We start from the raw sequence: 23,112 nt of genomic DNA, 5'->3' as shown, positions 1-23,112 counted from the left end.
TTTTATTTAAAGGTAAGCATAATGTATTTGTCTGTGTGTTTGATGACCTTTCATGCTCTGACAAAAAAGCTGACACATTTTTTTCCTTTAGACCAGTGCGGTGGTCCGAGCGGTGCATCACTGTGCATCAATTGTGGAGAAAGGTTCTTGTGCAATAAAACACTTACAAAAAATAAAATGAAAAGACATTTGAAAGTTTGTTTTGTGTCTACTGTTTTCTCCTGTAACAGAGGTTATTGGCTATCTGGATCAGGTATAATTCACTTATTACACTTCACAATATTAATAGAATGTTATTAGAATATATAATATAATATTAGACTTGTAAACACACAGATATGCCTATATAAAAGAATTGAGTAAATCACTATGTACCTCCCCATGAGCTGTCACCTTACCGTCGTGGGGGGATTTGCGTGCCCCAATGAGTCTGGGAGCTATGTCTGGGGCTTTAAGCCCCTGGTAGGGTCACCCATGGCAAACAGATCCTAGATGAGGGACCAGACAAAGAACAGCTCATAAAACCCCTATGATGATGGACAATGTTGGACACCGTATTCCCTTGCCCGGACGCGGGTCACTGGGGCCTCCCCCTGGAGCCAGGCCCAGGGGTGGGGCCCGCCGGCAAGCGCCTGGTGGCCGGGTCTGTGCCCGTGGGGCTCGGTCGGGCACAGCCCGAAGAAATTACACGGGTCCCCCTTCTGACGGGCTCACCAACCGTGGGAGGGGCCATGGGGGTCGGGTGCAGTGTGAGCTGGGCGGCAGCCGAAGGCAGAGACCTTGGCGGTCTGATCCTCGGCTACTGAAGCTGGCTCTTGGGACGTGGAACGTCACCTCTCTGCTGGGGAAGGAGCCTGAGCTGGTGCGCGAGGCTGAGCGGTTCCGGCTAGATATAGTTGGACTCACCTCGACATATGGCTTGGGCTCTGGAACCAGCCTCCTCGAGAGGGGTTGGACTCTCTTCCACTCGGGAGTTGCCCACGGTGAGAGGCGTAGAGCAGGTGTGGGCATATTTATTGCCCCCCGGCTGTGCGCCTGTACATTGGGGTTTACCCCGGTAGACGAGAGGGTAGCCTCCCTCCTCCTTAGGGTGGGGGGGCGGGTCCTGACTGTTGTTTGTGCTTATGCACGAACAGCAGTTCAGAGTACCCACCCTTTTTGGAGTCCCTGGAGGAGGCACTGGAGAGTGCTCCTCCGGGAGACTCCCTCGTCCTGCTGGGGGACTTTAATGCTCACGTTGGCAATGACAGTGAGACCTGGAGGTGCGTGATTGGGAGGAACGCCCCCCCCGATCTGAATCAGAGTGGTGTTTTGTTGTTGGACTTCTGTGCTTGTCATGGACTGTCCATAACGAACACCATGTTCAGGCATAAGGGTGTCCATATGTGCACTTGGCACCAGGACACCCTAGGCCGCAGCTCGATGATCGACTTTGTGGTCGTATCGTCGGACTTGCGGCCGTATGTCCTGGACACTCGAGTGAAGAGAGGGGCGGAGCTGTCAACTGATCACCACCTGGTGGTGAGTTGGCTCCGCTGGTGGGGGAGGAAGCCGATCAGACCTGGCAGGCCCAAACGTATTGTGAGGGTCTGTTGGGAACGGCTGGCGGAATCCCCTGTAAGGAGGAGTTTCAACTCCCATCTCCGGCAGAGCTTTAATCATGTCCCGGGGGAGGTGGGGGACATTGAGCCCGAATGGGCCATGTTCCGTGCCTCCATTGTTGACCGGAGCTGTGGCCGTAAGGTGGTCGGTGCCTGTCGTGGCGGCAACCCCCGAACCCGCTGGTGGACACCAGTGGTGAGGGAAGCCGTCAAGCTGAAGAAGGAGTCCTATCGGGCCTTTTTGGCCAGTGGGACTCTGGAAGCAGCTGATGGGTACCGACAGGCCAAGCGGAACGCGGCCTCGGCGGTTGCTGAGGCAAAAACTCGGGCTTGGGAGGAGCTCGGGGAGGCCATGGAGAACGACGGCCCCGAAGAGATTCTGGTCCACCATCCGGCGGCTCAGGGGGGGAAGCGGTGCACCGTCAACACCGTGTATGGTGAGGGCGGGGCTCTGCTGACCTCAACTAGGGACGTCGTGAGTCGGTGGGGGGAATACTTCGAGGGCCTCCTCAATCCTACCGACACGCCTTCCGATGAGGAAGCAGAGTTGGGGAGCTCGGACGTGGGGCCTCCCATTTCTGGGGCTGAGGTTGCCGAGGTGGTTAAAAAACTCCTCGTGGCAAGGCCCCGGGGGTGGATGAGGTACGTCCTGAGTTCCTCAAGGCTCTGGATGTTGTAGGGCTGTCTTGGTTGACACGCCTCTGCAGCATCGCGTGCAGATCGGGGTGGTGGTCCCCCTCTTTAAAAAGAGGGACCGGAGGGTGTGTTCCAACTATAGGGGGATCACACTCCTCAGCCTCCCTGGTAAGGTCTATTCGGGGGTACTGGAGAGGAGGATCCGCCGGATAGTCGAATCTCGGATTCAGGAGGTGCAGTGTGGTTTTCGTCCTGGCCGTGGAACAGTGGACCAGCTCTATACCCTCGGCAGGATCCTGGAGGGTGCATGGGAGTTTGCCCAACCGGTCTACATGTGTTTTGTGGACTTGGAGAAAGCGTTCGACCGTGTCCCTCTGGGACTCTTGTGGGGGGTGCTCCGGGAGTATGGAGACTCCTTGATATGGGCTGTTCGGTCTCTGTATGACCGGTGTCAGAGTTTGGTCCGCATTGCCGGCAGTAAGTCGGACATGTTTCCTGTGAGGGTTGGACTCCGTCAGGGCTGCCCTTTGTCACCGATTTTGTTCATAATTTTTATGGACAGAATTTCTAGGCGCAGCCAGGGCGTTGAGGGGGTCCGTTTTGGCGACCTCAGAATCGGGTCTCTGCTTTTTGCGGACGACGCGGTTCTGTTGGCGTCGTCGGGCCGTGACCTTCAGCTCTCACTGGAGCGGTTCACAGCCGAGTGTGAAGCGGCTGGGATGAGAATCAGCACCTCCAAATCTGAGACCATGGTCCTCAGCCGGAAAAGGGTGGAATGCCCTCTCCGGGTCGGGAATGAGATCCTTCCCCAAGTGGAGGAGTTCAAGTATCTCGGGGTCTTGTTCACGAGTGAGGGACGAATGGAGCAGGAGATTGACAAACGGATCGGTGCGGCGTCTGCAGTGATGCGGGCTCTGCACCGGCCTGTCGTGGTGAAGAAGGAGCTGAGCCAGAAGGTGAAGCTCTCGATTTACCGGTCAATCTATGTTCCTACCCTCACCTATGGTCACGAGCTGTGGGTAGTGACCGAAAGAACGAGATCGCGAATACAAGCGGCCGAAATGAGTTTCCTCCGCAGGGTGTCTGGGCTCTCCCTTAGAGATAGGGTGAGAAGCTCGGTCATCCGGGAGGGGCTCGGAGTAGAACCGCTGCTCCTCCGCATCGAGAGGAGTCAGATGAGGTGGCTCGGGCCTCCCTGGTGAGGTGTTCCGGGCCCGTCCCACTGGGAGGAGGCCCCGGGGAAGACCCAGGACACGTTGGAGAGACTATGTCTCTCGGCTGGCCTGGGAACGCCTCGGGGTCCCCCCAGAAGAGCTGGAGGAAGTGGCCGGGGACAGGGACGTCTGGGTTTCTCTGCTCAAGCTGCTGCCCCCGTGACCCGATCCCCGGACAAGCGGAAGATAATGGATGGATGGATGGATGGATGGATGGATGGAATATGTAAATGCAAAGGGTCCTGACAGACAAATCAAAAAATACAACGGATTGACACTGTCTCGATTATTTTATAAATAATTATGATTACAATGAATTGAATTCCAATTGGCTTGAATTAGACTTTATTATTTAAGTGCCTTGAGAGTGCCTTGAGAGGACCTTTGTTGTATTTGGCGCTATATAAATAAAAATTAATTGAATTGAAAATGAATTTTGTGATTTCACCGTTGTGATTTGCACTTCAGGGCCAACGTACAGACCTCATTCTACATGACTTCCAGCAGCGTGGCTTCAGACACACAGAGGGTGCTTGACTTGCCTGCAGTCCACATCTCTCTCCTATTGAAAATGTATGGAGCATCGTGAGGAGGAGAATCAAACAACAACCTACTGTTGATCAGATGAAATTGTATATTCAGTTAGATTTGACCAAGATTCTTCTGAAAAACTGCAACAGTTAGTACCTTTAGTTCCCAAATAATAGAAATGTCAGTTAAAAGGAATAACCGTACATGCTTGTGTTGCTGAAATCTCTGCTGTTACTTGAATGTTCAGTACGTCAGTTGACACTGCAGCTATGAAACCAGGATTTAGTTTGAGCAGGACAACAGTTTGGAAAGGCTTTAAGTGACCTCAAGTTGACACGTCGGGCTGGTTTTCAGTCACAGTTTCTGACATCCACCAAAAGAAACTGAACGATATGTGAATGAGAGTTTTATTTTTATTCTTTGTTGCTATGGGCTGCTTCTTCTTTGGAGCAGTGCGAGTCTAACTGAACCTGCACATGTTTAAGCATTGCAACTCCTAACCATATTACCTGGGTGGGATTGTGTGGGTTTGAGAGGCTCGGTTTTGGATGATTTCGATTGGCCTAAAATGTTCACATGTAGTGGGTTTTTGGTCGGACTACCACAATAATCATTTATTTTCTAGTGTCAGATAAACATACTCAGTGCAAATAATTTCCTTTGTACTCATGATTATGAATCATTAATAGTGGTGGGCCGTTATCGGCGTTAACGTGCTGCGATAATTTGAGAGTCTTATCGGGCGATATAAAAAATATCGCCGTTAATCTATTCTCGAAGTTGGGTTGGGAACTGGGTCAAAATAGGTAAGCAAACTGTGATGACTTTTACCAAACTTTATATCACTTTATATCAAACACAGTCCGGCCAACGCAGACGAGCTGAAAGTCCAGCAAACCTCCCTTGGGCAAGTTCAGGAGCCGCTCGTGCAAGATGTTCCAACACGGTGGAATTCCACCCTCGAGATGATCAAGCGCGTGTGGCGCAACAGAGACGCACTGCACACAACGCAACAGCAGCACCACCTGGCCCTCCCAACAAGTGCTGAATATGAGAAGTTGGCGAAGCTAGAGAAACTGCTGGAGCCATGCATGTGAATAAGCTGGTCTGCCTGCTGCGTGTACACCAAGAGCGACCTCGCTGGAGAAGCTTCGCTTGAGAATTTGCTTTGGTAGCTTTGGTAGCTCGTGACGTCACATTTAGAATGTTAAATTCTTAAAGGCCCCGCGGCTGTGCAGCACCCCCGCGAGAAAAAAACATGAGGAAAGTGAGGGCAGGGACACGAATAAGCGTGTTGTTATTTACAATTTGTTATTCAAGATATACATCACGTTACAAATGATGTAAAACTACATTAGGTACACCTGAGAAGAGCAGGAATAGCAGAGGCAGCTGTGAAAAAGAAACTAAATTCGAAATAAAATCCGAAATAAATCAGAAATAAAACTTAATTGCAGTGAGAAAGGTATGCGAGGGGTTACTACACTATTGTATTGAAGCACTCGACACGGCAATTGCAACAGTCTCAGGATTAAACGACTATTGTTTGGATAGGAAGCAAAGTTTACACGTCTGTTTCCGCGAACCCCGCGGATTACCGGACCCCTGAATGAGCCATTTTAATCTAGATTAATCTAGATTAATTTCAAGATTTCAGTGAGATTAATCTAGATTAAAAAAATTAATCTATGCCCACCACTAATCATTAATAATAAAAACAATACATTTCTAAGTCGTTTTTGCACTCTCTAACAAGCAAAGCTCAAGATATTTTATTTTAATGATCTGCTTTTTTACTTCTCAGCCTGCACCCTGTGCTGCTGTAACATGCATTACATGTGTCTGCACCTATAAGAGAACATCATCACCAGTTTAGCATTTAGGTAAACTTTAGAGAAGTGAGACAACACAAATTTTAGAATTTTTCTTGCAGAAATTCTTGTTTTCTTGTGGTATAAATCATACAGACAAAACCATTCATATAAATCTGTGTATATAAATCTAATATTATGACATATGTTGGGGAAATGGAGAAGAATTGATCCAATAAACCATCAATAGTATTGAGACAAGGTAGCTAGCTTTGGGGTTGGCCGACCTCTCCTCACAATCTTTAGCTTTTCTGGACTTTTAAGCATTTCCAAAACCAAATCAATTCCGCCCTCTCTGTCAGTCATTGTGGGTGTAAAACATCCTGTCTCAAATGTATTGTGTGCAGATCGCTGTAAACTTGTTGTGCTTTTCGAACTAGGCGGTAATAGTTTTGCTCTGACCTTCCAATCAGGGGAAGGAAAAATGCTGACGTTATTGTGAGGATTAGATTGACCCTGGAACCACATAGAGGCTGAAATCTGATTGGACAAAAAAAACCTAACATACACATACTGGAAGCAGTGCAGCCAGGAGAATATTGGAATTTAGGTTGTAAATAGGTCAGTGATTCTTATAGTGTTTAGGCCAGCAGAGAAGGCCTCACTGGCCATGGCGGCCCACCACTGATTAAAAGATGTTATGTACTGTATATTTGAGTAAACGAAGAATTCCCTTCCTGGTGATCTTTTACACTACAGGTGTGACATAAAATCCAAAAGGCTGAGCGGTTGCAAACACGTACACCTTTCCCTCTTGAACATGTGATTTATTTTTTGGAGCTATCACATTTTTGACCTTCTACAGCTGCAGCTCCCATGAAAGAAGAGGGGAACTAACTGCAGACAGCAAAACTGTATCGCTCCCCCAACAGACGGATAGCACCTTTGTCTGACTGCTCTGCTGCTATCGGCTCATTGTGGGTAGGACAGCTTTCTGTCAGTCAGAGACGCACAGGGAGGCGATGAGGGGAGTTACACTGAGAATATCCAGAGTCCTGAGTCACTGTTCATGATGGCTTTTATATCTGAAATGTTCTTTTTATATGTGCACAGGGTTTGCTCGTCTGAAGGTTTTCAGCACTTTGGGATGTTCGTTAGTAATTTTGTCTGCCTGAGCAAAGCAGTGTGCTGAAGAAATGCAAATGTTTGTCCTGTGAGATTAAAATTCATGATCCTCTCCTTCAGCTGTCATTCTTCTGACCTATGCCCCCCCCCCCCCCCCCCACACACACACACACATATACACTGAATCAGTGCAGCAGTTTAATGCTGTTGTATTCCCAGAAGCAATACAATAAGTCCCCTCCATTACGGCCCCTTTTATATTTTCTTCCCAGAGCCGAACTCATAATGAATATGAGTGATGTATGCACCGTTTCTGCTTCCAGTCACATTCAGCATAACCTGACTGCGTGTGTGAGCGTGTCTCCCACGAGATACAAGACACAATCGATATCAGGCTGCTGTTTCCACAGATCATGGATGTGACACACACACACACACACACACACACACACACACACACACACACACACACACACACACACATTTTTATCCTGCATCCCCAGGCCTTCTTATCCTGATTCAAGGCTCTCTCTTTTCTTCCTGTTGATCTATGTTGTTGCTGTGGCACGAGGACTTGCTCTTAGTGGAATATCTAGTTGCAGGGGCCAGTTATGCTGCTTCACTCATTTTCTATCCCAGAGCAAGAAAAAGGAAAAAGTCCAAGGACAAGTGGAGCTACACAGTCTCAACACTTATGATGACCTTGTGGGGGCCCTGATAAATAAAAGAAAAAAATCCCACGCACCTTGTGCTGATGGCATATATAAATATATAAGAGACAAGTAAAAGAGGAAGGGAGATAAATACTGGAGTTGAGTCATACACCTCAGTTTGGCAAAGTCAGCTAAATTAATTTGAGTTCCAATGCAAATAGCTAATATGAAAATCTTATTTTTTTTTTTTTCTAAATACTTTATTTCCTCAAATAAAAAACAGGTTTTAGATAAAAAGCCAAGCTTCGAATAATGGGGAAGGTTGGAGCTGACATGAACAAATAGAGGTCGGCCACTTCTACTGGCCGGTGCAGGGGGAGGGAGAGAGGAAAGAGAAAACTAACCGAAACAAAGCACACCTGTGTTTACAATGTGCACGCCAAAGACGACACATTTCAGTCTATAACACTTTTCTCAAATCATTTCAATGAAATAACCATGCTGTTATAAACATGTTTGTCAACCGTGATCTTAAAAGGACTTTGGATCAGTCCGATAAGCTGTTCCAAACTGATGCAAATGTTCGACTACATAAACCTGGTAAAGAACAGGTTTGTGTCTATCCAGTCGAAGCAGGACTTTTAATTTCAAGCAGGCAGGAAGTGTATTAGCTATTAGCTAAACTATTAGCATGACATAGGGGTAGCTTCTTGGTTGCTTTATTTATTCTCTTCTCTGACACACAGTCTCTAACAACAATTCATCGCCAAAGTTAAACTTTTTCACTTTACTACAAGCAAATCCTGGAAGGGAAAACAAATGGCTTTCCAGTTGACTTGCATATGAACACACTGGTATCTTGAATGAAGGCACAAGTGTTTACATGTAATGTTCCAGGGTTTTATTTTTTTCAATTTTTACTTATTTTTCAAGGCATTGTAGTAACGAGAAGAAATCAGTTTAGCTTAGCTTTAGAGCACTTTATTTGGGACATTATATGGAAAGAACATTTTTTGTAAAAGTCTGTTGCTGTCTGCTGCGGAACCGGAAAAGAAAGTAATCGGCGGATCCACCAAACATGGAGAAGGGTACGGAACTTTTACTCGGCCATTTTCATTTTAAACTTCTTCCAGACGGCGGAGTCGACAGAACCAAAGTCATCTGTAAACTCTGCCAAGTTGAATTGTCTTCTCAGCGTAGTAGTTCCAGTCTAAAATATCACTTAAAGGCAAAACACACAACTGATAGCAGCAAGTCATTCAAGGAAACAGACAGTGGAGCGAGGCTTCTACATAAAAACTACAGAAAGATGCTGATGTTAAAAGTGTGTTTGCACAACAAATGTTATGGCACTTTCATTCATTTGGCAGCACATTTAAAATAAAACTAAATGCTAAAAGCTATACACTACTTTTGGATTCATTTTTGGATTTTGCGTACAAATGCGATTAATCGTGATTAATCAGGGAAATCATGTGATTAATTAGATTAAACATTTTAATTGTTGCCAAGCCCTAATTTAAATTCAAATCTGGGGACTATCTATGTGTCCTGTGTAGCGCTCGTGTGTCATATCATAAATCACTGCTCGCAGGCCACTTTAACACAGCATTCAGGTGACCATGTCTCACTCCAATTCAATGCTTACATCTGCCTGCATAACCTATTCTTGTTTCTCTTATCTCTCTTCATCCTTCATCTCTGCTCCTATTCTCTATTTAACCCTCTCTGACACACCTGCAGGTTCAGCTGACTGTGAACAAATTGACCAAATACTTGAACTACACACAAGACATTTATCGTGAAAGGAATGGAAGCCAATTGCAAACTGACTGCTGCTGCTTATAGAATGCCCATACATGTCCAGGCTCCAGAAGATATTCAGACACTGCATGTTCATACAAAAGTAACATGCATACTGTACCGTATGTGATTTGCTACATACCCAGATGTGTAAATTACACAAAACTTTGCAAATGGTTTCTTTTATTTTAAGTTATGAAAATAAACACTTTTAAAATGTTTTATTTTTGGAAGAAGATTTATAATTATGACCAAGAAAGATTTCACATGGCCAGTCAGAGATATGTTGTCATTTGCCAGGAGTGAGAACTTGCAAACATTTAAATTAAACTGTTTAAAGGAGCCATGGCATGAAATTTTCGCTTTTTAAGGTTGTTTAACATTAATATGAGTTCCTCTAGCCTGCCTGCGGTCCCCCAGTGGCTAAAAATGACGATAGACCTAAACCATGCACTGGAAATTATTCTCCGCCTTTGGTAATGTGACCATGCAGATGGCCTGATCAGGAAAGCTGCCTCTTATGACGTAGCGCCTCATATGACGTTGAGCTTATTTCCCCCCAGAGCCCATATATGGCTATGCCAAAACTGCCTTTCCCTGCCCACAGAAGAAGAAGAACAATGAATCCGCAAATTCAGTGCATTTCATCAGGATAATGATTCATTCATGGTTCCAGTCAAAACGGTCAGTCTGTCTGTGTCGTTAGCTCTGCAGCTAATAGCTCAGTCACTGTCGCTAATGTTACGGTAAATAGCATGAGGTATGCAAGTGGACACCTCATTTACTGTAACGCGAGTGTTGTGTACTTATTTGTTGTTTTGATAGCCGTCCTGCTGTTGGTGTTATGGCGCGCACGATATCTGCCTTTCCCCTGATTGAAATGACTAGCGCTATGTGCATCTTTGCAAACCAGAGCAATCTTTGCCCCGCCTTTCTCCTCCTAAAGGCTCGTGTATACTTCGCAGCAGTGTGTCGCAGTGAGCTTGTCGCAGACACGACGCAGTTATTTTTGATTTATGTCTACTTTTGAAGCGCTGTCTGCGCTATGTTAATCCCACGCCACAACGCAAGAGGGACAATCACGAACAAGCTAGGATTGTGGGTGTTACGGTTACGGAGGTCATTCAACAAAAATGGCGACTGGACGAATGCGCACTTTGATTGAGATGCAGCTGATCGATCTAGAAATAGATGAAATATTGCTACTACTGGAGCTGGCAGAGAGGCGAAAGAATCGTCACGGTTAGCACGGTTAGCGTCACCATTAGCCGGTTAGCAAACTGGAAATACGCATAGTGTAGAACGGATGTAGAGTTGACCAATCAGAGGCCTCCTTTCTCTCCTCCCTGCGGCGATGTCTGCGGCACTGTCTGCGGTGAGATACAATTTTGGGGAGGTGCACCAGAGTGTCTGCGTAAGGGGCGGGGGCATGTCTGCGTTAACTGCGACACACACGCAGACGACCTGGTTTCCGACCATAAATCAGCCTTAATTTGCATTTAAAGCTGCAGACCCTAAACAGCTCATTCTAAGGATCATAAGGAAAGCTAATTTTTGGGACTGGCTGTAATTCTGCACCAAGGCAGAATTTTGGGGAAAAAAACTCAGATACAGTATTAGGGGACCACTAAAGCCTATAAAAATATATAAAAGCCTCCATTTATTTTCATGCCATGGCACCTTTAAACTTTTTTTTTGCTGGAAAACCCTTCTTTTTTGTATATAAAACCTCTAAATTGTCCTTATTCAAATGAACAGTGTGGCTGTGTTTGTACTGGAATAGTTGGAATAGTTAAAAGTCACCACTACCCCAGTGTTGGCAAAACAAGAACAAACCAACCTTTTCTACTCACACTTTTGTAAGTATGGCAAATATCAGGTTGAGACTGGTACTTAAACCTTGGATACGACACCAAATGTGAGTGGTGTGTGACAAAGTTTAGCTTTAAAGGTTAAACAAACAATGTCTTGAGCTTTAATATTGCAGCAAACAATTATTTGTGATGAAAGGAAGGGGTGTCACAAAATCAGATTCTGATAATATTATGGGGGGTTCTTTGATGCTCCTTTGTTCATTAATTACACAGAAAATATGAGTGTGGAGATGTGTGCACAGCTGCTAATAACTCTACAACAGTGTACACAAAAAGAACAAGTTTTACTTTATATATAGTGTAAGGACAAACACGAAGCAACAGAAGCCCCAAAAGGCTCAATAATCATTAGATTGTCGACTGGAACTATATCATTTGCATGGAGAATACTTTGACGCCACTGCTTTCATCAGTTCTTTAAACTCTGGTCCTCCCTACAATTCTAAAGGGCATCATATCTTCAGCTACAAAATAGTTCAAATTTTAGTAATGCTTCATCCACATCCAAGAATGCTTGTTTTTTTTTATTCATTGCTTTAAACAGCGTTGACAAACGTTTGTCTCTGGTTCTCTCTTGCTTCTGTTATGCAGCCTAATGAATAACAAGAGAAGAAAGACTGTTATCAAACCGGTGCCATGATAACTTAGCTTAAACAACACAGGCGAGACTTTAAAGTAATATTCAGCATTAGATGGAAAGCTAACTGAAAAGATTATCTGCAACTTTTGGGAAAGTTAGAGAATTCCCCTGCTTCAGAGTTGACTCTGCGCTGACTCTGCACTCCTTGCATTGTCTCTCTAAGTTAATCAGCACTCCCTGTAGACTACTGACGCTCTGCTTTTTTATGGGATCCATGAAACTGCTCCACTGCGGAGGTAACTCTCAGGTACAGACAGAGCTCCTCCTGTGCTCACACCGGGGGCAAAAGGCAGTGCTCGACCCAGTTTGTTTGGCAGAGTTTGACTCCTAAACACAGTGACAAGGCAGTGAAATGTTTCATTTCCCTAAAAACATAATTGGAAATTTGTGAGATTTCCAAGGGGATCCCAACCCTTTGCCATGAGCAGAAAAAGATTGTGGATCCAAAAGTTTCGAAGGCAGTACAGTCTCTGCACAAGCAAAACTCTGTTGCCACATTGCAAGACTTATCTTTAAACTAAACAGATATATTTCCCTATATATTATATATATATATATATATCTATATGTTGGATTAAATGATATGATTGTGCAGTGTTTTGAAAGTAACTACATTTTGATGGTTAACTGCAGTTTTACACTCCACTTTTAGTGCAGTGGCTAATTCAGACCACGTTGTAAAAGATGCTGATAGAGTTACAAAATGAAGACATTAACAGGGAAAGCAATAATGTTTTGTTGTCAGAGGAATAGCGGTGTTCCGTACAAAGATTTCTTCACTTATATAACAGCCTCATTTGAATAGGTCTGTGGCTGTAAAATACCTTTAGATTTATTAATTTGATTGGATTTTACTCTCAAGACTCACTTATCTGCAAGCTCAGGGTGCAATTTGCAGAACACATTTCCACTATAGTTATAAATAAGCTTCTTGTATAGTTTTATTGTATGATTAAAAAGCCTGACAGGCCTCTGCAGGCAGTGAATATGCCCGAGAGCTTGTATGCAACAGTGGAGGCAGGTGAGTCATTTCCTGTCATGGCTTCCCCCTTCTGCTGTCTCTCACTACCTCTACTGTAATTCTTTGTGAATCAATGTCAGTATCTCACATTCATGTAACATGTTAAGTACACACACACGTACACACACATACAGACAGAATGGAGAATCAGGGAAGAATTGTGATGGGTAGTACATAGAACTCAAACCATATCATTTTCCCAGCTCATCCCGCAAACATGATATGGATAGATTTTTACACTGTGTCACTGTTCAATAGTAAGTTCTGTACTTTTTTCACCATTTTCTCAACCATTCGTGTTGCTCCTCGTCATTAGCATGCACGTTGGCTGCGGAATATATCCTAACACTCATCAGCTGACTCCATCAGGAGTTGTGTCAGACTCGTTGGAAAGCTGACTGTGCATTACTCCTGCAAAGATTTGAGATTTTTCCAGGATCATCGGCAAAATATGTTGGGCAGCAACCGTGCAAGCAGCGAAGCGCAGCAACACTGACAGTCTTAAGTTAACAAAAAAAGTCTGATGCAAAAGGGACATGGAGTAAAATTGACTACATAAGCAATTTCTTCAACTGAAATGACATTTTTAAAGTTTGAGTTGTTTCATATGCTGTAAATCAAATCATACATCATATTAACTGCAATGCTGAGTTATACAAGGTTTTTGTCAGAGTTAATAAAGTAACTTAACCCCTTAACGCCTATTGTCTCATATATGCTACAAACCGTTTGACTCAATCAACCAGCTGAGATAGCATCTTTATTCCCCCAATGCCGGTTAGTCCATATTCACTACGACCGCAAAGTGACGGACTTATTTACTGTTGCAGATTTATATAAATAAATACGTAAAAAAAAAGGGTGAATAAAAACACATTGTTTTTTCACTGTTATATTACTGTGTTGTTGTTATCTAATTTATGACCATTATGCCTGGTGTTGCAAATAAGGAACATACCAAATTACACACCAAACATACCAAATTGGCTCCAAATTGACCAGGATGCCTGTTGTCGCAAATTTGCAACATACCAAAATTTCTATTTATTTTTTGTGCAAAAGTGAAATTAATAATCTCAGCATTATTTACCATCTACTTATAGGCTAAAATACACACAAAACATTTTTTTTATATACAGCTATATAAATTCAGGCGTTAAGGGGTTTTAAAGTAACTTAAAGTAACTTAAAGTAAGATAAATCTGGTATAAAAAAAATGTATCACCAAGGCAGACGTCACCACAGTTCAGGCATATCATTGGCTGAAAGAGTAGTGTAAGCTTAGGTCAAACCCCGGAGCCCGCGAAACCAGACAGACTTGATGGGAGAACGCAGATCAGAGTTGAGAGCAGATTGGATTTGATTTTCAGTTGTTCAGTTTTTCAGATCTGGAGAGATTTGAAGAGAGCGGAAAGATGAGAGGATGAGCCGTGCAGAAGACGACAAAAGGGAGGAAGGAGATGGCAGAAGGACCCAAGGAAAGACGAGGAAGAAAGACCCGAAGAAAGATACAGAATAAAGTCTGAAGATACACATTTTCCGTGTTTTTGTTCGTCCATCGTCATCCATGTCCTTTTTACGTCGCACGTTCTAACCTCCGCTATGGCACGCCATCACAGTTCTTCCTACCAAGAAAGCCAACTCCAAGCAATCTTTTATTAATCTTCTGTGAACTTAAGTTCACTTCATCAGAGAAGCAACGGACCAATTCTGATGCTCGGACGAGTTTAATCATGCACAGTGAAGTCTTTGGCACCAGCGTTCCCGTTTCCTGGTGAAGATAAGCGACCATCCAGGCAGCTGCTGAGAAGTCCGCTAGAGTCAGCCACCACAACCAGGAAGGCCCAGAGAGCGGAAGAGAAATCCCCTCGGACCCCGCGTGGCCGCTGCCGTGTTCCGAGCTGACTAAACAGAACTTCAGCGCAGTAAGACCGACCCGTTTTCACCTTAAAGTGGGTTTGATGGATGTCTCGAGGCTTTCACAGAATGATACATTAATCCGAAATGTCAGTATTTAGCGTCAAATAGTCAGCCAACCCAAACTATTTGAATCCAGTATCCCTCCATTCCCTTATTTTATTTTCCATGCACTAAGTGTTTTATATAATCACCCATATTCAATGCATCTCCTGTTTGTTTAAGGTTCATGTTTTGGTCATATCATTTTAATAAATAGTTCATATATCTATATATATCTTATGATCACAGATTGTGTCGTATGCTTTCTTTACGTAATGTCTGTCCAACCAAACAAGAACTTTCACGAAAGTAGCGAGATATGAGACTGATTATTAATTGATTATTAATTTAACATACCAGGATCGTAAGATTTTAACAGTTGTCCTCCCTGGACTGTAACTTAAAACAAGTTAAAACAACAGGAAGGTGGTGCCCTATATTCGAGGTTTAAGGTTTATTGAGACAGTGAGAGCGTCTTATAAATCCTTATATTTAATACATATATAAATGCCCAATAACGCTACACCAGCATCACAGTTAAAGGAAAAGAACCAGGAAATCGGCCCAACTGACGATTAGCCGATAAGAAAACTCAATATTTTTCTTTGTGTTTCGTCAATGAAGGGAAACAGTGTATCCACCCACAGACTTACAGCCCTCAAAATGTGATGGACAGATACCTGGGCAAGATGTAATCCTTTTGTAATTACTACATCATTACAATTGTTCTAGCTGATGGGTGTTGTGGCTGGTGTGATCTCTTCTGGAGATGATCTTTAGTGCTACTACTGCTTTTGTTAGATAACATTTATTCCTTTAATCTGCATGTTTTTAGTGGAACGCTTTCTGGGCTGTTAAAATTTGCCAATGTTGTTTGTGCAAATGTTGTGTTTAATGACACCTGCTATGCCAATTTTCCACCATAATGACCTTGTTTTCAGACATACCACACACACACACAAACACCCAGTAGCCCTTTGACTGCCCTGTCCAGCTCACTGAGGGGGACGCAGCTCATCACGTCCAGCCCACCTTCATCCCTGGTGTCATCCCTGCCCTCCATGTTTTTCCCTGTTGCTGACTATTTCTGCTCTCTCTGGCTGCTTATGAGCACCTGTAATGACTCACATCCCTGATGTGTCTCATTTGGTGAAATGGACAATCGTTTTCAAGGTTGAGAGGTGCATTTCCACTCAAGGCTTGTTTCTGAGTGTCTGGGGGTGTGAGCGAGTGTGTCTGTCTGCATGTCAGTGTTCCAGAAACGTCAATAGGAGTGTACGAGTTGTACCAGCGTGTGTCCCCGGCTGTGTGTCAGTCTCTCACTGTCATTGCTGAATGTCAGAGCTGTTCTTCCTAATAAACTAACTCAAATGAGGTAGAAGCCCATCTTCCCTTAAATGTGATTTACTGCAGACGATAATATCCAAAGTGCATCACTGACTCGTTATGTCCCCTGCTAATGGAGACGCTTGCTGCCGTCTTCCTCTGAGGCAGCTTGTGGGAGTCATTACTCCTTTTGCCTGCTTGTGGAGCTCCAGCTAAACAAATCATTAATCAATTCTAAACATGCTGTATACACTGGTCCTGCAGGCTGTAAGGGGTAGTGGGGGAATGGGTTTCTGGGCTTACTTATATTGTTGCTTTAGTAGCCACAAGTTACAGCTTCACAAAAAATAATGGGGAGCAAGAACTAGAATTCTTGTTCATATACATATATATGGAATGCTCACACTTTTACAAAACAATACCAATACATACATTTTCTTAAATGTATGTAAAGGTATTGTTTTGTAAAAGTGTGTGAAAGTACAGGCTAAGGGAAGGGCCAGCCTGTTGTTGAACAGGAGAAGTGAAATAGGATTGGAGTTTGTGTTACAGCCTTTTTGAATGTGATGATCTACAAATGGAAATGATTTAGGACTATGCTTACTCTCCCTGGAGGTAAACGCTCAGCTAAGATGACTCCAACAGCACAGAATGCTCAGTGGGGTAATTAATGCTAAAAAGCAGAGTAGAACCACCAAATCTATACACCACAAAGGAAGCTGAAGTTTTCTAAAGCGTGATGGAATGAGGCTATCAAGAAAACATCATCCCAAAGGCAAAGCATGGTAGAGGCGGCATCATGGTTTGGGGCTGCTTTGTTACCGCTGGGTCTGAACCGCTCACATGAGGAGAAGTTTTCAATCGCATGGCACAGCCCTTCCATGCTTTGTTTTCCATTAGAGACAGTATCTCTGACCACGGACAGGATCAGCCACTTATCACTGCAGCGTGTGTGAAGCTGCGGCAACACAGACAACAACACACACATCGATTTAGTAGTCACCTTTAATCAAAGCAACTCGAAAGGATAGAGGAGTATAGAGTACTCATTGAGTGAATGAGTTTGCAACAGGCTTTTATCAGGCCCCACTCTTGTCAAACCAGCTGCCAGTATGCATTTGGGAAGCAGGTACCCTCTCTAACTTTAAGATTAGACTTGAAACTTTCCTTTTTGATTCATCTTATTGTTGAGGATGGCTCAGGTGACCCTGAAACATCCCATAGTTATGCTGCTATAGGCCTATACTGCTGGGTGACCTCTTGTTCTCACCGTGCACATATGACATTATTGTAGACGGTTGTTCATGCCCAGAGGTGATGATTCTCTGACTGATCAGTGGTCCGAATTATTCTCATGGTATCAGTTCAGCTCACTTGGAACCTCGGCTGATGTAGTCTATCAAAGAACCTGACAGGGCACTGTCACAGTAGCTGTTCAGCTGAAGCTGAATAAGAAAAAAGAAATAGCTGTAACACTACATAGCTAAGTAAATGTCCTGTAATTCAGTTTCATATCTGTTATATATCTGTCCTATTGCTAAATCCTGTTGCCAGGATCCAAACACAACACCTCAATGCATTCATGGTGATCTATAAATATTTCAACAACACCTTGAAATATAACGGATTTTTGTACATTTTTCGTTTTATTATTTGTCTTCAATAATTCATACTGCATTGATATAGCTTCCCCTCAAGGATGACTAAAGTATAATTCAATTCAATTCAGTTTGAAGAAAATAATAAGTCAGAATGAATAGTCAGAACTGTGATTCACTTCATACCAGACATCTCTGGAGGCTGGCTGAGCTGAAGAATGATGCTGAATTGCTTTATAACTTCCTTAAATGCTTGGCAAACTTTGTTGCTGCCAGTTGGAAGTTAGATGAGTTATTCAGATAGACGGGTTCATTTTATCTTATTTTTTTCAGCATCACTGGGAATTTATCATTAGATTGTTCAGTGAAGAAGGAAAAAAAAAATCACGATTGTTTTTATATAACACTTTATTTTTTTATTTTTCAAACACAGAACAAACATTACACAGGATTGGTGCGGTTATGTTACAAACTGAAATGTGAAAAAAAACAAAAAAACAAACAAAAACAAAAAAAAGCCCACAAAAAAAAAAGAAAACGGGAATAGTTAAATACATAAAACTGACAGGCACTATTTCCAGTTGAAAGTAAGCTCTCCTTTAAGAAGGTCAGAGCGTAGATCACCGGGCAGGTAGTCCATCAGAGGTCGCCACACAGCTTTAAAGTTTTCAGTGTTACCACTTAATTTTGCACTTAATCTCTCCATTGGAATAACTCCAAATACTTCCCTATACCACTGAGTTACTGTAGGAGGTTTTACCCTGTTATATCCAGGTTCTGGAAATGTGTAACCAAAGAGATAAGTGCGATTCTAAAGATGAGAATTTGTAAAGATCCTGGGCAGTGTCTATTGGGGCTGCCACCCCCAGACAAAAAAATAAAAGGAAAAAAACTCCTGCTCACTATTTCCGACCTAACTAGGTCGGAAATGTATTCTGCGAAACTGGATTTGTGAAAAATCACGATTGTTGCTGTTATACTAAGGGCCTTTTGACTGTCTATTCTTGTGACGTAGATGAAGACAGTGTTCATTTTTATAACCAGTCAATGGTTACAAAGATAACCAAGTAATTCTTCCCTTATGTTATCTATTTTCCATTTAACATTTTGTTATCTACACAGTTTTAGCGTTTATTAAAATCAGAGAGAATCTGTTTTAATGCACTAATATTCAAAGCCAATAGGACATTTGTAATGTTCAACTTAGAGGCAACGCTTTGTGACAGGCCAATCAGAAGGAATCAGGCAGATCTCAACAAATCTATATATTACCATATGTTCTACTGAATAAATAGTTGCCTGAAGTTTTTTGTCATTTTTATTTGTCTTGTTTGTCAAAATGACCCCCAACTCAGCGTGAGGTAGAACAGGAAGGGATCATTGGTCCTGAATGAGCCTAAACTCTGCAAAGACTCCTGTCTTGGCATAAACCCACACCTTCTTAGCTACTGCTTGTCTCTTCCTCATCAGAAAAAGTAATCCCAGGGCTTTCCTCTGACATATCACAGGACAGAGATATGTCCTGTGTCTGAGCGTGTCAGAGCTACTCTTATAGCTGACCTGTTGTTGATTTATTCTGCTTTTTCTACAAATTTGCCAGTCTTTGGTTTTCCACGCCCTAATTTTTTGTAAACAGGATAGACACGATAGATAAAGAAATAAAATGACTAATTTTCAACAGCAGATATGTGGTCTTTGTAATATGTTTGTGTAAATTTAGAAACTTAAAAGGTTGTTGCGTTTGGTTTACATTCCGAGTTTACAGTTTTTATAATACATGTGTTAATTGGAAAAACTACAATAACCTTTCCATGGGATTCTTGTTATCGCAACAGTACCAGCTGGCTCAGTGGCTTACTTTTCAATGAGCTGATTTTGTGGAGAGAGAATCTCATCTTGTTTTTTGGGAGGTGCAAGGGAGTCTCAGGTGGTAGGGCACACACAGCAATTACACAGGAGATAGAAATGTAACAGGAGGACAGTCAGAACTGAGAGGGAAATCCAGCAGGGAGCGAGGCCAAAGTCGAATGGAACAGAAGGGATTACACCCCTGAGATGCTGATTTTTACCATCAATATGTTGCACATTTTAGCAGAGAGTTGAGCTACATGCCGCTGGAAAAAATATTGAACAGTCTTAGGGAGGTGGATCAGAATGCCTTGTTGGCCACTTAATGACAATAACTGTAAAGTACTTGAGAGTCTAATGTAAATGATTATGTCCCATGCTAATAAAGCATAAAACATTTGACTGTTCATCTGGGGCCACATTTTTTTTTTTTTTGTCATTTACTTTTTATTGGTTCATGATTTTGTACAGACATACAGACAAAAAACAAACAACGAACATGAAAAAAAAATAGACACATTTCGGGTGACATTTTTCCATGTAAATTCTCTCCAGAATGGAGAATTTGTTGTTTTTCATTGTTGTCTAAAAATTGCGCTCCAGTTCTCCTGTGTGATTATGATGTTGCTCTCAGTTTCCCATCTTGATTTTGTATTAGTTGTATTTTCTTTATTAAGAGATTGAAGACTTGTGTATAATTCTGAAATGATCTTCTCATAAGGTTCATCTTGGTAAGCTTTTACAAATATCTGTAGAATCGATTTCAGGTTTATAATTCTAAATAATTCTTTTCTCAATATAGTTTCTTATTTGTAGATATCTGAAGTGGTCCTGATTCTGTCGACCACATTTATCCTTGAGATATTGGAAACTCCTAACCGTACCTTTACTTATTAGTGAATAGTATGTTGTAAGCCCTAAGGAGGTCCATTCCTTGAATATGTGGTCGTGTTGACTAGGTATAAATTGTGAGTCGTATGCAAACCATTTTAAGATTTCCAATGTCTTTTTTAAATTGAACTGTTTTAATACATCACTCCAAAGAAGTAATGAATTAGAGATCCATGGATTATCTTGATCTGTAAGGTGTTTGTGTAGTGATGTGGGTCCCCAATCAACGCAGTGATTGGAAATCCGTTTCCCATTGCTTGTTCAATATTTTTCCATCTGGCCTTGTAGCTAGGAGTACACCAGCCTATTAAGCCTAAGTTGAGCTGCCTTGTAATAGTCTTTTAGAATAGGAAGTGCTAGTCCTCCTTTTTCTTTTGACAGCTGGAGCCCATATGTATCTAGAAATTAATCTGTCCCATTCTTGAAATTGTTTTTCTGATGTTTCTAAGGGTAATGACTGAAAAATGTATAAAACCCTTGGCAGGATGTTCATCTTGATGGATTCAATACATGAGCTGAGGCTTAGATATGGTATCAAGCTCCATCTATGGATATCTTCCTTCATTTCCTTATTTAAAGGTTTATAATTGATTTCTGATATTCTTGAAAGATCTTTAGGGAACCGGAGGGTGTGTTCCAACTACAGGGGGATCACACTCCCCAGCCTCCCTGGTAAGGTCTATTCAGGGGTACTGGAGAGGAGGATCCGCCGGATAGTCGAATCTCGGATTCAGGAGGTGCAGTGTGGTTTTCGTCCTGGCCGTGGAACAGTGGACCAGCTCTATACCCTCGGCAGGATCCTGGAGGGTGCATGGGAGTTCGCCGAACCGGTCAACATGTGTTTTGTGGACTTGGAGAAGGCGTTCGACTGTGTCCCTCGGGGACTCTTGTTGGGGGTGCTCCGGGAGTATGGAGTGCCGGACTCCTTGATACAGGCTGTTCGATCTCTGTATGACCGGTGTCAGAGTTTGGTCCGCATTGCCGGCAGTAAGTCGGACATGTTTCCTGTGAGGGTTGGACTCCGTCAGGGCTGCCCTTTGTCCCCGATTCTGTTCATAATTTTTATGGACAGAATTTCTAGGTACAGCCAGGGCGTTGAGGGGGTCCGTTTTGGCGACCTCCGAATCGGGTCTCTGCTCTTTGCGGATGATGCGGTTCTGTTGGCGTCGTCGGGCCGTGACCTTCAGCTCTCACTGGAGCGGTTCGCAGCCGAGTGTGAAGCGGCTGGGATGAGAATCAGCGCCTCCAAATCTGAGACCATGGTCCTCGGCCGGAAAAGGGTGGAATGCCCTCTCCGGGTCGGGAACGAGATCCTTCCCCAAGTGGAGGAGTTCAAGTATCTCGGGGTCTTGTTCACGAGTGAGGGACGAATGGAGCAGGAGATTGACAGACGGATCGGTGCGGCGCCTGCAGTGATGCGGGCTCTGCACCGGCCTGTCGTGGTGAAGAAGGAGCTGAGCCAGAAGGCGAAGCTCTCGATTTACCGGTCAATCTATGTTCCTATCCTCACCTATGGTCACGAGCTGTGGGTAGTGACCGAAAGAACGAGATCACGAATACAAGCGGCCGAAATGAGTTTCCTCCGCAGGGTGTCTGGGCTCTCCCTTAGAGATAGGGTGAGAAGCTCGGTCATCCGGGAGGGGCTCGGAGTAGAACCGCTGCTCCTCCGCATCGAGAGGAGTCAGATGAGGTGGCTCGGGCATCTGGTTAGGATGCCTCCTGGGGCATCCGGTTAGAATGCCTCCTGGACGCCTCCCTGGTGAGGTGTTCCGGGCCCGTCCCACTGGGAGGAGGCCCCGGGGAAGACCCAGGACACGTTGGAGAGACTGTGTTTCTCGGCTGGCCTGGGAACGCCTCGGGGTCCCCCCAGAAGAGCTGGAGGAAGTGGCCGGGGACAGGGACGTCTGGGTTTCTCTGCTCAAGCTGCTGCCCCCGCGACCCGATCCCCGGACCAGCGGAAGATAATGGATGGATGGATGGATCTTTAGGGATATGAATTCCCAGATATTTTATAAATTTTTCATCCCAGTTTAGCTGCTATTTCTGATGGAGATCAGTAGGAGGATTGTAATTAAAACTAAGAATCTGTGTTTTAATTTGTAGCCTGAGAAAGAGCCATATTCATTTAAATGTCATTAGTGTTGGTAAGGATCGTGTTGGATTACTTAGATATATTAATACGTCATCTGCGAATAGCGTCAATTTCTGATTTTCTGCAATTTTTATCTCCTTAAATTGCTTTGTTTTGTCTCATTCCTTGAGCCAGAGGTTCAATAAAAATAGCAAAGAGAAGAGGACTCAGTGGGCATTCTTGTCTCGTTGAGTATAAACGATTCTGTGAGTTCTCCATTAGTCTCCATTAATCTTCAGATGCGCTGATGTCTCATCAAAGCCAAATTTTTCCATTACCTTGAATAGGAAGGTCCATCTTACAGAATCAAAAGCTTTTTCAGCGTCTCAACTCACTATCATAGCCTGGAGATTATTTTTGGTGATGTGTCTGATAATCTGTAATGTACGTCTTATATTATCTTGGGTTTGTCTATTTTGAATGTAAATGTATTTTATTTATACAGCCCTT

The sequence above is a fragment of the Odontesthes bonariensis genome, chromosome 23 (assembly GCF_027942865.1).
Source record: "Odontesthes bonariensis isolate fOdoBon6 chromosome 23, fOdoBon6.hap1, whole genome shotgun sequence".
NCBI classification, from domain to species: domain Eukaryota; kingdom Metazoa; phylum Chordata; class Actinopteri; order Atheriniformes; family Atherinopsidae; genus Odontesthes; species Odontesthes bonariensis.
Note: the sequence above shows the minus strand (reverse complement) of the source record.